The sequence below is a fragment of the Myodes glareolus genome, chromosome 12 (genome assembly GCF_982192425.1).
Source record: "Myodes glareolus chromosome 12, mMyoGla1.1, whole genome shotgun sequence".
In the NCBI taxonomy this organism is placed as follows: Eukaryota; Metazoa; Chordata; class Mammalia; order Rodentia; family Cricetidae; genus Myodes; species Myodes glareolus.
The window spans coordinates 75206839-75219182 of NC_142037.1; the positions used below are offsets into that span (position 1 = coordinate 75206839).

Sequence of the window (12344 nt, forward strand, 5' to 3'; positions counted from 1 at the left end):
GATTTAGCTTCAATATAAACACACACACACACACACACACACATACACACATACACATACACACACAATCATGTCCCAAGAAATTTAAAACTGATGATAGAACTTTAATGTGAAAGAAAGTTTTTGCTCTCAGAATACTGGTTAAGTAAATTAGAAGTTGAGTCTTAAAGAAAAGAATAATTATTATTATATTTAATTTATTTATTTATTAAAAATTTCCACCTCCTCACCTCCTCTCATTTCCCTCCCACTTCCCCTACTCCCCACCTCCCTTCCAGTCCTAAGAGAAGTCAGGGTGCCCTGCCCTGATGGAAGTTCAAAGCCATCTGCCCTCCATTCAGGTCTAGGAAGGTGAACATCTGCTACATCCACGGCTGTCTCGCCAGTGTAGCAGAAATGCTGACTGGACGGGCAGGTGTTGCCGGAGGATTAGGATCTGTGCATCTCGGAGCTGTGTCCCAGGTGGTCCCTTGGCAATCAGCTGTGGTATAATGCCACCTGAGTTGCCATTTGTACTGACTCGACTTGGAGCCATATGTCTGTCTTTTCCCTTGTCTGTGTGTTCTTTGTGATCCCTACATATTGCTAACAGATCAGACTATTCCAGGCAGTTGCGGATACGAACAAGACTGCAGAGGACATTTTCAAACTCTGTGCCACCATTCATTAAAGCCTTAAAAGAAGTAGCCAGTTCTGGGAATTGGCAGGGTCATCATTAGGATAATTCCTTGATGATGTGGAACAAAAGGAGTTAATTTTACTAGGAAAAACTTTAGAAACCTTCTACAGGAAAACAGTATTAGGCATTTATGTGTGATTTAACAGGAGGCCTATGCAGCCTTCCTTATGGCCAGAAAACCTAGGCTAATTGCAACATCTGACCCTGAGAGTCGGAAAGGGAAGAGAGTTGAGATTAATGGTATGAGATGAGTTTCAGACAAGTTTGAGATCATGTCTTAGAAATTTCCTAGCAGAAAGTTTTCCCAGGAAGATACTAGCCTTCTTCTTTCCCACCCAGGTAACTTAGCTTAAACCAGCCAGCCACCTGGTGCAAGCTGATAAACGTGGCCTAACTCAAGAACAGTGGTCTCTCTAATAACAAGAAAAAAAGGCTGACTTAACAGAATGTGAGGGAGCAAAAGTCCTTGTACTCATGCCAAAGCATCTTCAAAGATTCTCTTTGTAAAACTGTTTTGTGCTGATCTTTTCTATTTTATAATCTGATGATGTATGCCTTTACCAAGTTCTTTGTTTGTAAAAATATAAAAGCCTCACACTGAAAGAATAAAGTTGCAGGAGCATGTCTCAAATACATTGAGAATGGTCTGTCTGTCAATTTCCTCGCCTTATCCTGATTACTCCTGTCCTTCACCCTGTTTTTCCCCCCACGGCCTGAGTGGCTCCCCCGAGCCAGTCCGTGGCAAACATCCAAACAGACTAGACTCCCAAAAAGATACTACATGCAGTAGAATCAAAACCCACTGCCATTATCTTTGGCTTCTCAGTCAGCACTTATTGTCAGTCACATTCAGAGAGTCCGGTCTGATCCCATGCTCGTTCAATCCCAGTCCAACTGGCCCTGGTGAGCTCCCATTAGATCAGTCACACCTTCTCAGGTAGAATCACCCCTCGTGGTCCGGACTTCCTTGTTCATGTTCTCCCTCCTTCTGATCTTCATCTGGACCTTGGGAACTCAGACCAGTGCTCCAATATGTCTCTATCTCCATCCATCGCCGGATGAAGGTTCTATGGTGATATTCAAAATATTACTAAGTTTGGCTATGTGATAAGGCCAGTTCAGGCACCCTCTGCTCTGTTGTCCAAGGACCTAGCTAGGGGACATCTCCTTGGACACCTGGGAATCCCTCTAGAGACAATTCTCTTGACAACCCTAAAATGGCTCCCTTAATTAAGATATCTTCTTTATCAAAACAACTTTGAGATATGGCTAAAATCAAAAACACCAATGATAGCCTGTGCTGGAGAGGATGTGGGAAAGCAAACTTGTGCAACCACTTTGGAAATCAGTGTGGTGGTTTCTCAGGAAACTAGAAGACAACCTGCCTCAGGATTCACTAATTCCACTCTTGTGAATATACCCAAGAGGTGTCCAATCATACTACAAAGCATTTGTTCTACAATGTTCATAGCCGCATTATTTGTAATAACCAGAACCTGGAAACAACCTAGGTGCCCCTCAATAGAAGATGGATAAAAAAGGTGTGGAACATATACACATTAGAGTTTTACTCAGCGGTAAAAAACAATGACATCTTGAATTTTACATGCAAATGGATGAAAACAGAAAACACTTTACTGAGTGCAATAACACATACCCAAAAAGATGAATATGGTATGGACTCACTCATAAGTGGATTCTAGTCAGAAACAAAGGACATTGAGCCTATAATTTGTGATCCTAGAGAAGCTAAATATGAAGGAGAATCCAAAGAAAAACATATATTTATCCTCCTGGATATTGAAAGTATACAAGAAAATAATTATTAAAAAATATTTATGAAAAAGGTTTTATAAAAAGACAACTCAAGAATAAATAGAATGTTTAAAACATAATGATAAGTCAATTGGATGGAAATAGTAACAGATGTCTATAATTCTAACATACAAGAAAATGAGACAAGATAATTAAAATTCTAATTTCAAGATGAGCTTCAGCTACAGAACAAGTATATATTCAGTTCAGTCTGAGCTTAAAAGTAAGACACTATCTCACAAAGTCAAAAATAACCAAATCAAAACCAAAGACATGGAATGAACAATGCAAAAGAAATCATACAGAATGTGTCATTAGAGTGTCTTACCCATATATCCATATATCCATATTCAGTTCAAATATGTCTATCATCAAGCAGGATTCTCTCAAAACATGAGAAACATTTTCTTTTGCTAACTTGTGTTTTACTACACACACACACACACACAGAGAGAGAGAGAGAGAGAGAGAGAGAGAGAGAGAGAGAGAGAGGACAAAAGGGACAAAGCCAGCTATGTAAATAACCAGTACCTTTTCTCTTCTTGCAGAACAGGGAAATGATGGTTTAAAATGGTACTACCTTGAAATGATATGTACCCCCAGCTTTATTAGAATGTCATTGCAAATGACAGTCACATTCATTTGTTCCATCTTGGTAAGTTTTGCTTTTTGGCTAGGTGAAAATTAACTAATTTGAGGTTTCACAAATGGAAATCGTTTTTAGTTTCATGAACTCTTTCATGGGCCAAATCTCTATGCAGAAAAAAGTCATGATAATCATAAGCAAAAACCCACTTCTTGATTTCTCCTAAAAGGATCTTCATATAGCTAAGCAGTTATCTATCTGTTCATTGCAATAGCTTCACTGTATTCGCTGACCAGAGTAAGTCTTCTTTTATAATTGATTCTTTATTTTGGTTTTGATTCCATAATTCTAAGAGAGACAGAGAACATAACTTGGATCAGAAATTCATAACAAATAAGTTGTGAGATTGCTAGATGATGAAGTTGTTCAGTTTTTAATTTTTTGAGAATACAGTAATTATTTTCTATAATAGCTATCCCAAATTTCATTCCTGCACAAATAGACAAGTGCTTGTGTATTTCTGTCCCTGACAGCACTCTTTACCTAATGTTTTTGATAATAGATGACATTGTTTCTAGATGATTGTCCTTTTAATAATGAATACAATATCTCATGGTGGTTTTGATTTATAATTGCCTAAATAGTAATTTTGTATTTTACTTTTTAAAAAATCCTTTGGACATTTATATATCATATATTATAAATTGTTATTTAAACGAATTATATATTTGGTAATGTGGTTTTAATATGTTTGTCCTATAAGGGTTTTTTTGTATGTGTATTACCATTTTTAAGCTTTGTGCATTATACATAAATGATTTCTCAGACATATACTTTGTAAGCATTTCTGTCAATTATATGGCTCATATTTTCCCTCTGATGATTATTTGATTTGCTGTGTAGATTCTCTTTTGTTATTCAATAACTGTAGTTGGTTATCTTACCTTCTCTTTCTGTCTATTGGGGTCTTGTCTAAAAAATGTTATCCTTTTTTTCTGCATTGATTGTCACTTTGGCAGGATGTAGAATCTTGGTGGAGACAAGTATCTGGGCCCATCTTTCTGAGATTTTCCAAATTGTATTAGCAGGGAGAAAGACCCACATTAACTGCCAGAATGAATACAGTGGAGAAAGTTTTCTCTTAGGGCCTATGATCTACCCAGCCATGAATCCTCAGCCTAGGAAATTATCCAAGAGGCAAATTTCATGAATGGACTTCATAAGTTAATTAAATGGGTGCTTATTACCATAACATTTATGCCATTATTACAGCAATAGAGGTATCTTTCCAGACATACTGTTATTTGTAGTTCTCAGAGTTGACAGTTGTGAAAGACTTTTGATTACTTTGCTACCATTTGAAGGCCCTGCATATTCTAGCATTATTACACGTGGTATTAAACTGCCCCCAACTTACTTAACTTCACAGACATGGATTAGTGTGTCTCTTGACCCTCATCAAAAAAAAATGTCTTTTTGTAGTTATTGACTGTTATAGAAATTAAGAAATGAATTAATAAAGGTAGTAGAATTTTTTGCTACACAGTAGAGATTTTAAGCAATTAATTCACAGATTTAACTACTGACTATTAATTCAGAGACTCACACTTAACACAGTGCAAAAATAAGACAATAAGGAGATTTCAACCATTGATGAGATATTATCATTTCTTATCATACCAAGTTTCAAGTAGTAATTTCCTAAGTTTGAAGTTACAGAAACATGGGATCCATCCAGTCTTTTGTTCTAGTTTCCTCTACAAAAGCAGCAAGAACTCTCAATTGTTGAGTCTACTTCCAGCCCTGGAGTCAACTACATTTCCATTCAAAAATAAAATAAAATTCAGAAGATCCATACTGCAAGTCACTTCCATATTTTAATTGCTCCTAGCACTTATTTTCATGCTAATTGCATTTGACACAGGGGTAATTATTGATCCCCACGGAACTATGTGTCAGTGATGATGCTGTCGTACAGATAACTGAGAATAACCAAAAGTCAGTATGCCACAATCTGAAATTCAGGACAAGGATTTTAGTAAAATAAGATCATCTTTGAAAGTTTCTACCTTTATATTTCTGATAAAGAGAGATAACAATTTAAATTTTACTTTTATTATTCTTTTACCTTATTTCAGGGAAAACAAATACATTTTTTTCTTTCCTAATCTATGGAAATAATGAAAATATATAAAGAAAAATGAATTTATAAAGGTTGAATTATTTTTGCCAAAAATAGGTTTTATGTAATGAGTTCACATATCTGACTTAATTTTCAGATTATAGATGTACAACTATTATACAGGCATGTGCCTAACAGTACATTTTTAAGGAGGCAAAGAGATTGCACATTCAGTGTTTCAGAACCATATGTAGGGTTTTGATGTTCTATTGGGCTAATTTTTTTATCCTTATGTTGAGAGGAAGTTTCATCTAGACCTAGCTGATCTCAGACTCACTGTTTGACTCCTAGTCTAAAACCCTGGGACCTTTATATCACCACCTTCAAAGTAGCAAGATTAGAAGCTCTTACTGACAATCTTGTATATTTTTGTAATTGCATCCAACCTAAGTTAATGCATTAGAACATTGTAAAAGGAAACATCACAAAGTGTTATTTAATCATTGATCAATTTCAGCACTCAAATTTCACTTTCATTGCACAAATGATTCTTCTAATTTGTGTCCACAACTGAATAGCTATCATAATACTCAAGAGTTTTTCTAGACCTTTGCAATTCCACATTTAAGGGTAGATTTCCTTGTGTTACTTACAACCATTAAGTCTTAACCCTCGAGAAATCAAAAGGTTATTTGGTAGATCAATTATGGGTCTTTATATGTGCTAGCACATACAAGAAGCCTTTTCTCTTTAGTCAAATTCACTTTGAGTATGAAAACATCACAGTCACTAAGAGCTGACTGGAGTTAATTATTTTAGAGTTCCTTTATATTCTTCATTTCAATGAATAACTGAAATCTATGGTTTCTTTTCACTTTATATATATTTCAAAAGTAAAATTTGGTATTTGCTGAGTTAACAATGAATGTCATTTGAACTTCTGTTGAGAATTCTCTGTTCAGTTCAGTGCCCCGTTTTTTAATTGGGTTAATTAGCATTTTAAAGTCTAGTTTCTTGAATTCTTTATATATTTTGGAGATCAGACCTTTGTCTGTTGCGGGGTTGGTGAAGATCTTCTCCCAATCAGTAGGTTGCCTTTTTGTCTTAATGACAGTGTCCTTTGATTTACAGAAGCTTTTCAGTTTCAGGAGGTCCCATTTATTCAATGTTACCCTTAGTGTCTGTGTTGCTGGGGTTATAGGTAGGAAGTGGTCTCCTGTGCCCATGTGTTGTAGAGTACTTCCCACTTTCTCTTCTATCAGGTTCAGTGTGTTCAGATTGATATTGAGGTTTAATCCATTTGGACTTGAGTTTTGTGCATGGTTTTAGATATGGATCTATTTTCATTCTTCTACAGTTTAACATCCAGTTTTGCCAACACCATTTGTTGAAGATGGTTTCTTCTTTAATTGTATACTTTTAGATCCCTTGAGACAGAGACCCACATTGGAGCACTGGACTGAACTCCCAAGGCCCAAATGAGGAGCAGAAGGAGGGAGAACATGAGCAAGAAAATCAGGACCGCTATGGGTGAGCCCACCCACTGTGATCTAATGGGAGCTCACCAAGGCCATCTGGCCTGGGTCTGAAGGAGCATGGGATCAAACTGGACTCTCCAAGCATGGCAGACAATGAGGGCTGACTGAGAGCCCAAGGACAATGGCACTGGGTTTTGATCCTACTGCATGTGCTGACTTTGTGGGAGCCTAGTTTGTTTGTTTGTGCACCTTCCTGGACCTGGATGGAGGGGGGAGGACCTTGGACTTCCCACAGGGCAGGGAACCCTGACTGCTCTTTGGACTGGAGAGGGAGGGGGAATAGATTGGGAGGTAGGTAGGAGGCGAAATTTTTTAATAATAAAAGAAAAAAACAATGAATGTCTATGCAAAGATGCTTCTTTTAACAGTTGAACATTTGTGTAAGTGACTATTTTCTTTATGGTGGTATAGTATGGTACATCCTTCCAAAGGATATCTACTGCTAAATTCTGAGAGTTGGAAGTTTGCCAAACTGTGAGCAAGGTACCAGTAACTTAGATAACATGGGGAAAATTCAGTAATGTTGTTTAAAAGACAAAAATTCTTTTGCATTTGATTGCTCAGAAAAGGATTTGTGTCATGACTTTGTGAAATAATGAATTCAAAAACCTGGTATTTCTTTTTTGCCTGATGACCTAAAAACTTGAAAGAAAGCCTCTTAAATATGCAAACTAAAGCTGTGCCTTGAATGTAGCACTCTGAATTTATTAAAATGTTTTACTATTTTCTCCTCCCCTTCCACAGTTAACTGTGGAGAGGCTTTTTTAATACCATGGGGTCCCTTTGATGGCCTAGAGCTATCTGAAATCAGCTTTTACTCTTCTGAAGGTAAATGCAATTTGTAAGCAGAACTATTGGTTAATGTTAAGATCAGCAATCCACCAGATGCAGCAGAGTATTCAGAACATGAAGGAATAAAGAATAAAGTGGGCACATATGAAACAAAGAAATCTGTAGGAAATTAAACAGTGTACGATAAGAGAAAATATAACTGGAAGTCTTTACTTCTGTTCTAATAATGATCAACACCACTTCAGCCCACATTCTTGTTTTACTTGCCCAAAAGTATAGCTTGATTTTAGTAATTTAGTTTTTTGGTGAGTTTGTTTTGTTGTTGTTGTCTATCAATGTTAATTAGATATTTCCTGGAATAGAACTGATTCTTTAACACAAACCTTTGCTGCATACATTTACATGATTTACAAGGTCTGCAGACATCTGAATTAACTACCTTAAACCAAGTATATTTTGAAATTGCTCTTAATGATGCTGTAGCACAAAATAAATACTGAATTAAACTGAATTCCTGAATGACATACTACTTTTTCAAGACTTTGAGCCATGTCACTCCTTAGCGCTTTATCAGTTTTTCTAACGGTAAAGACACCAAGATAGCTATTGCTTTGTGATTCTTTTAGGTTTACAGCTTCTATTTTGATTTACAAAAGCATATATACAACTGTACTTCCTCATAACTAGAGGTTTTCTAGTGAGGGATAAGACTTATGTATACCAATAGTAAACACGTAGAAGGACAAGAATTATGATTTGTTAAAAGATAATCCTCCTTATTGCTGAGTTAATTCTCCAAATTATCATGATTCATCTGAATCATGAGCTAAATTTTTACATATTAATCAAATATAATATTACATATTATATGTTATTACTAGTATGTACATATGACTTAGTATAAATAGTGAAGCAGTTTTAGTAATGGATTGATAGTTAGGGAGAAATCTTATGTGCAAGAACATTGATTAATTCATAGATCATTGAACAAATTGTGGTCTTTGTTTTTATATTGATCCAATATGAGACTAACAGTCATATAAATTAAGATAGTATGATATACATAAATAATGCTAAAACAATATTTAAATTATGACAAGGAAGCATTAAAGAGAAACAATTGAATAGTACATCTTGATTAAGGGTATGACTGCTGTTGTGAATTTACTGCATAAACAGGATATAATAAGTTGACGAATAAGAAGAAATTCTAGTTAAGTGTCCAGGATACCTGTGTGTGCAGATGAGGATGAAACCCTGTGATGCTTCTGGGGAAGAATTAGCTACTTAATAGTCTAAGAAAGTGAATGTGTGGAAAAGGGTGGGGGCAAGGATGTCCAAAGTAGCCAGTGAAGATGTCTGAGTGACAACTTTAGGCTGAGGACACATATTTTCCCAGAATGGAGTGTTTTTATGTCAAAGAAAGCAAGCTAAACTTTGTCGTCTCCACCTCTGTTTATTGGTCATGTCAGTCAGGAGAGACTTGCCCGGAAGTTGCCCTGAATCTCTCAGTCTCCCAATTCTATTATGAAGCAGATTTCCTGGGAGACATATAGAAACTGGTGCAGGATTCTTCTTCATAGGCTGTGAATACCATTGTTTAATAAAAAAAAATCTTTGATCCTATGGCAGGGCAGAACAAAACTATGTGGGGAAAACTAGATTAAATCCTGGGAGAAAAAAAGCAGAGTGAGGAGAGGCCATGTAGCCCCGCTGGAGACAGACGTGGGACCCTTACTGGGTATGCTACAGCCTTAAGACAGCACACAGATTATTAGAGATCAGTTAAATTAAGATCTAAAAGCTAGCCAGAAATACACCTAAAGTATTGGCCAAACAGAATTGGAAGTAATATGGTTTCTGAGTGATTATTTCAGGCATGAACAACCAGCAACAAACAAATGACCTCCTACAACAGCATAGAAAGGGTGTAATTCTTCCAAACAATGTTTTACTTGTGTAGACTAAATAGTGAGAAAAAGATATTCAAACAAAGGAATTAAACAGAGCAAACAGTTATGAAAACAGCCTAGCACCATGATCCTTGCTCTGGGGTAAGTAGGAATGAGAATCCTTTACTAAATTCTACTTACTAAGGATTAAAATCAGACGATAATGAGCTATGACAGACATTCAGTATATATTGTATATATCAGGGATCATAAAAAAATGAATCTTCTGATCCATAGTCAGACATACTCTCCGTTGCACCACTTCACAGTATTAGAAAGGCCATCCTTGTCTTAAAACTCTAAATGTAAAGCCCACTGTCTTGTTTCACTTTGTACTGTATTCTGTATTTTTCTTTGCTATTCAAGTTCCAGCTGGCCCAGAAAGATTTGCGTAGCTGATCATGGCCCTAAACTTCTTACTGATCTGTCTCCACCATGCTTAGATTATAGATAAGCACTGCCACACCTGTACTGTGCAGTGCTTAGAACTGAATCGTGATCATCATCATCACTAAGTAAACACTTTATTAACTTCTATGTACTCTAGTCTTCATTTTAAAATGTTTATATCTCATAAATCATAGCATTGTTATGGGTATGGAGTATCTTGATGTTGGGAGCCACCTGGAGGCACAGGTGGTCCTGCAGTTTGGAGGTAGCCACGTGGGGCTGAGCAACCCTGCCTGCACCCTTGCCTGCACATGCTCAGACCAGCAGAATGGCATTAACCAATCAGGACAGCGTTCAAGCCGCTCCACCGTTTAAAAGCAGCTGCCTCGGGGCCCAACGCTCTCTCTCTAAGCTTTCTCTCGTCCCTGCTCTATCTTCCCTTCCCCCAATTTTCCTCAAGGGAATGCTCCAAATAAAGATGTGACCAGAGAAGGAATTCTCGTTTTTGGTGGCGTTCATTCCTGCGGGACAGGATGGCCCCCCGCAACTGGTGCTCGAAACCCCGGACGCTGAGGGACCCTGACAACTACGCCGGGGGACCCTGAGAAAGCCCGGGAGAAAAAGCCAAGATCAGACACCAGCACAGAGAGCCTTGAATTTCAGAACTCTGAGAACATGGAGCGGTGAGTGACGTCGGTTGAAATCCCCAGAAAGGGGAGGAAAAGAAATGTAAAAAGGAATTTCAAAGGATAGGCCTAAAATAGAAAAGAAAATACAAAAAAAAATCAAAGTTAAGGTATCTGAAAGAAGGTACAGAAAGCAACGGGGAAGAAAAATCCCTTAAGTTCAGTGCAGGAGGAATGTGAACAGCAGCAAAAAGGCGAGGTAACTAAGGCGGGACTATGAGGACGAAGGGGTACGGGAGACCGCGGCTTCCGCTCCCTCTCCGTCCACCTGCGTACTCGCTGTTAGAGACTGGAGGCAACAGTCTCGTAGGGAGGCGAGCTTGATCACTGCCTTCCCTGTTCTTAAAGAGCCACAGAGTTTCTGAGGTGATTTTCACCTAATTTTGATAAGAGAGCTCAGTCTCTGGCTCTCACGTACAAAAAACTTTAATTTTTGACTGAGAAAGACAAGCTGCTTGATCGTGCTGAGAGTGCTGGCGGCAGCCGGCCCGCCTTTGAGCGGTAATGCCTGATTAGAAACACGGAAGTGGGCCAGGCACGGTGGTGCACACCTGTGATCCCAGCTACTCAGGAGGGAGACGCAACCAGTTGCTGGCGGGGAGTTTGCTGGAGGCCTACGAACAGCCAGGTCACCATGGCGACGGGCGGGCTAAAGTCCGTGTGACATCAGAGGCTATATGTCCCGGCCTTCTGGCGGGGCTATGGTTTTTGGAGGACTTTTTCAGCACCTGAGCGGACTCGCCTGACTGAGGCGGAAGCTGCGTGGTGAGCAGCGGCGCCATAGAAGGCAGAGAGGAGCTGAATCGGCTCTGCGGAAAAACTGTGTTTCCATAGCAACATGGGCGAGCGGGGAGGTGAGTTCCCAGAGAACGGGGCTCTGCGCGCGGGCGGACCGAGCAGGAGAAGCCCCTCCACGGGTGGGCGGATGCCCCCCCTCGCCGGAGCTTGGAAAAGGCTCACAGCCGGCGGTGCGAGTTCATTGCCTGAGGTGAAACGGCGAGCCCGCGCACGGCCCGGGGCGGAGCCATGCCTTTGGGCCATGCGGAGCGCGCCATTATGGGCTTCAGAGGCGGAGCTGTGGCAGCCGCCGCTGTCCGCTGCTGCCGCCGCCCTCAGCCAAGGTCGCCAAGAATTTAGTCAGATAAAAACATTTGTCGCCAAAAATTCAGTCAGATAAAAACATTTATCCCCCCAAACATCGCCCCTTTGTCAGCAGGAAGTAGCCAGATGATCGACGTCCATTCTCCCTCAAAGAACTGGTCCTAATTATCATAATAAAGGCGCGTCAACCTGGTTATCATTACCTATTGCCCCTGGCAACGGATGAAATAAAAAATGCTACCTAGAGGTTTTTTCCATCTGAATGGGGGAGCTGGAGAGATGGCTCAGAGGTTAAGAGCACTGACTGCTCTTCCAAAGGTCCTGAGTTCAATTCCCAGTGACAACTGCTTTGGTTTTTAAACAATAGAGGGGGACTACATTACCAGTGACAGCTTCCCCCAGAGAAAGGATTTCTCTTGCATTCTTTACACTTAATTTTTAATTCAAAATTTTGCTGGTACAGGCAAACAAGATTTGCTTTTTGAAACAGAGACCTGCAGATCTCTAAGTTCAAAACCAGCCTACTTCCAGTACTGATTGTGCTGAATTTTTACACTGAGAGTTTTTAATACTCTTAAATGTTAATTTGGGAGGAGAGTTTTGTTTATGTTTTTCTAGGAATGCTGACATACATCTGGATGCCAGCGAGACCGACCAGAGAGATAAAGAAGATGACCCAATGG

At 39.1% G+C, this 12344-nt stretch overlaps 1 pseudogene; it reads left to right on the forward strand.

The window, feature by feature from the left end:
* Window positions 1-11365: 11365 nt before the first annotated feature.
* Window positions 11366-11555, forward strand: LOC148120294 (Nuclear RNase P; annotated as a pseudogene).
* The last annotated feature ends 789 nt before the right edge of the window (window positions 11556-12344 follow it).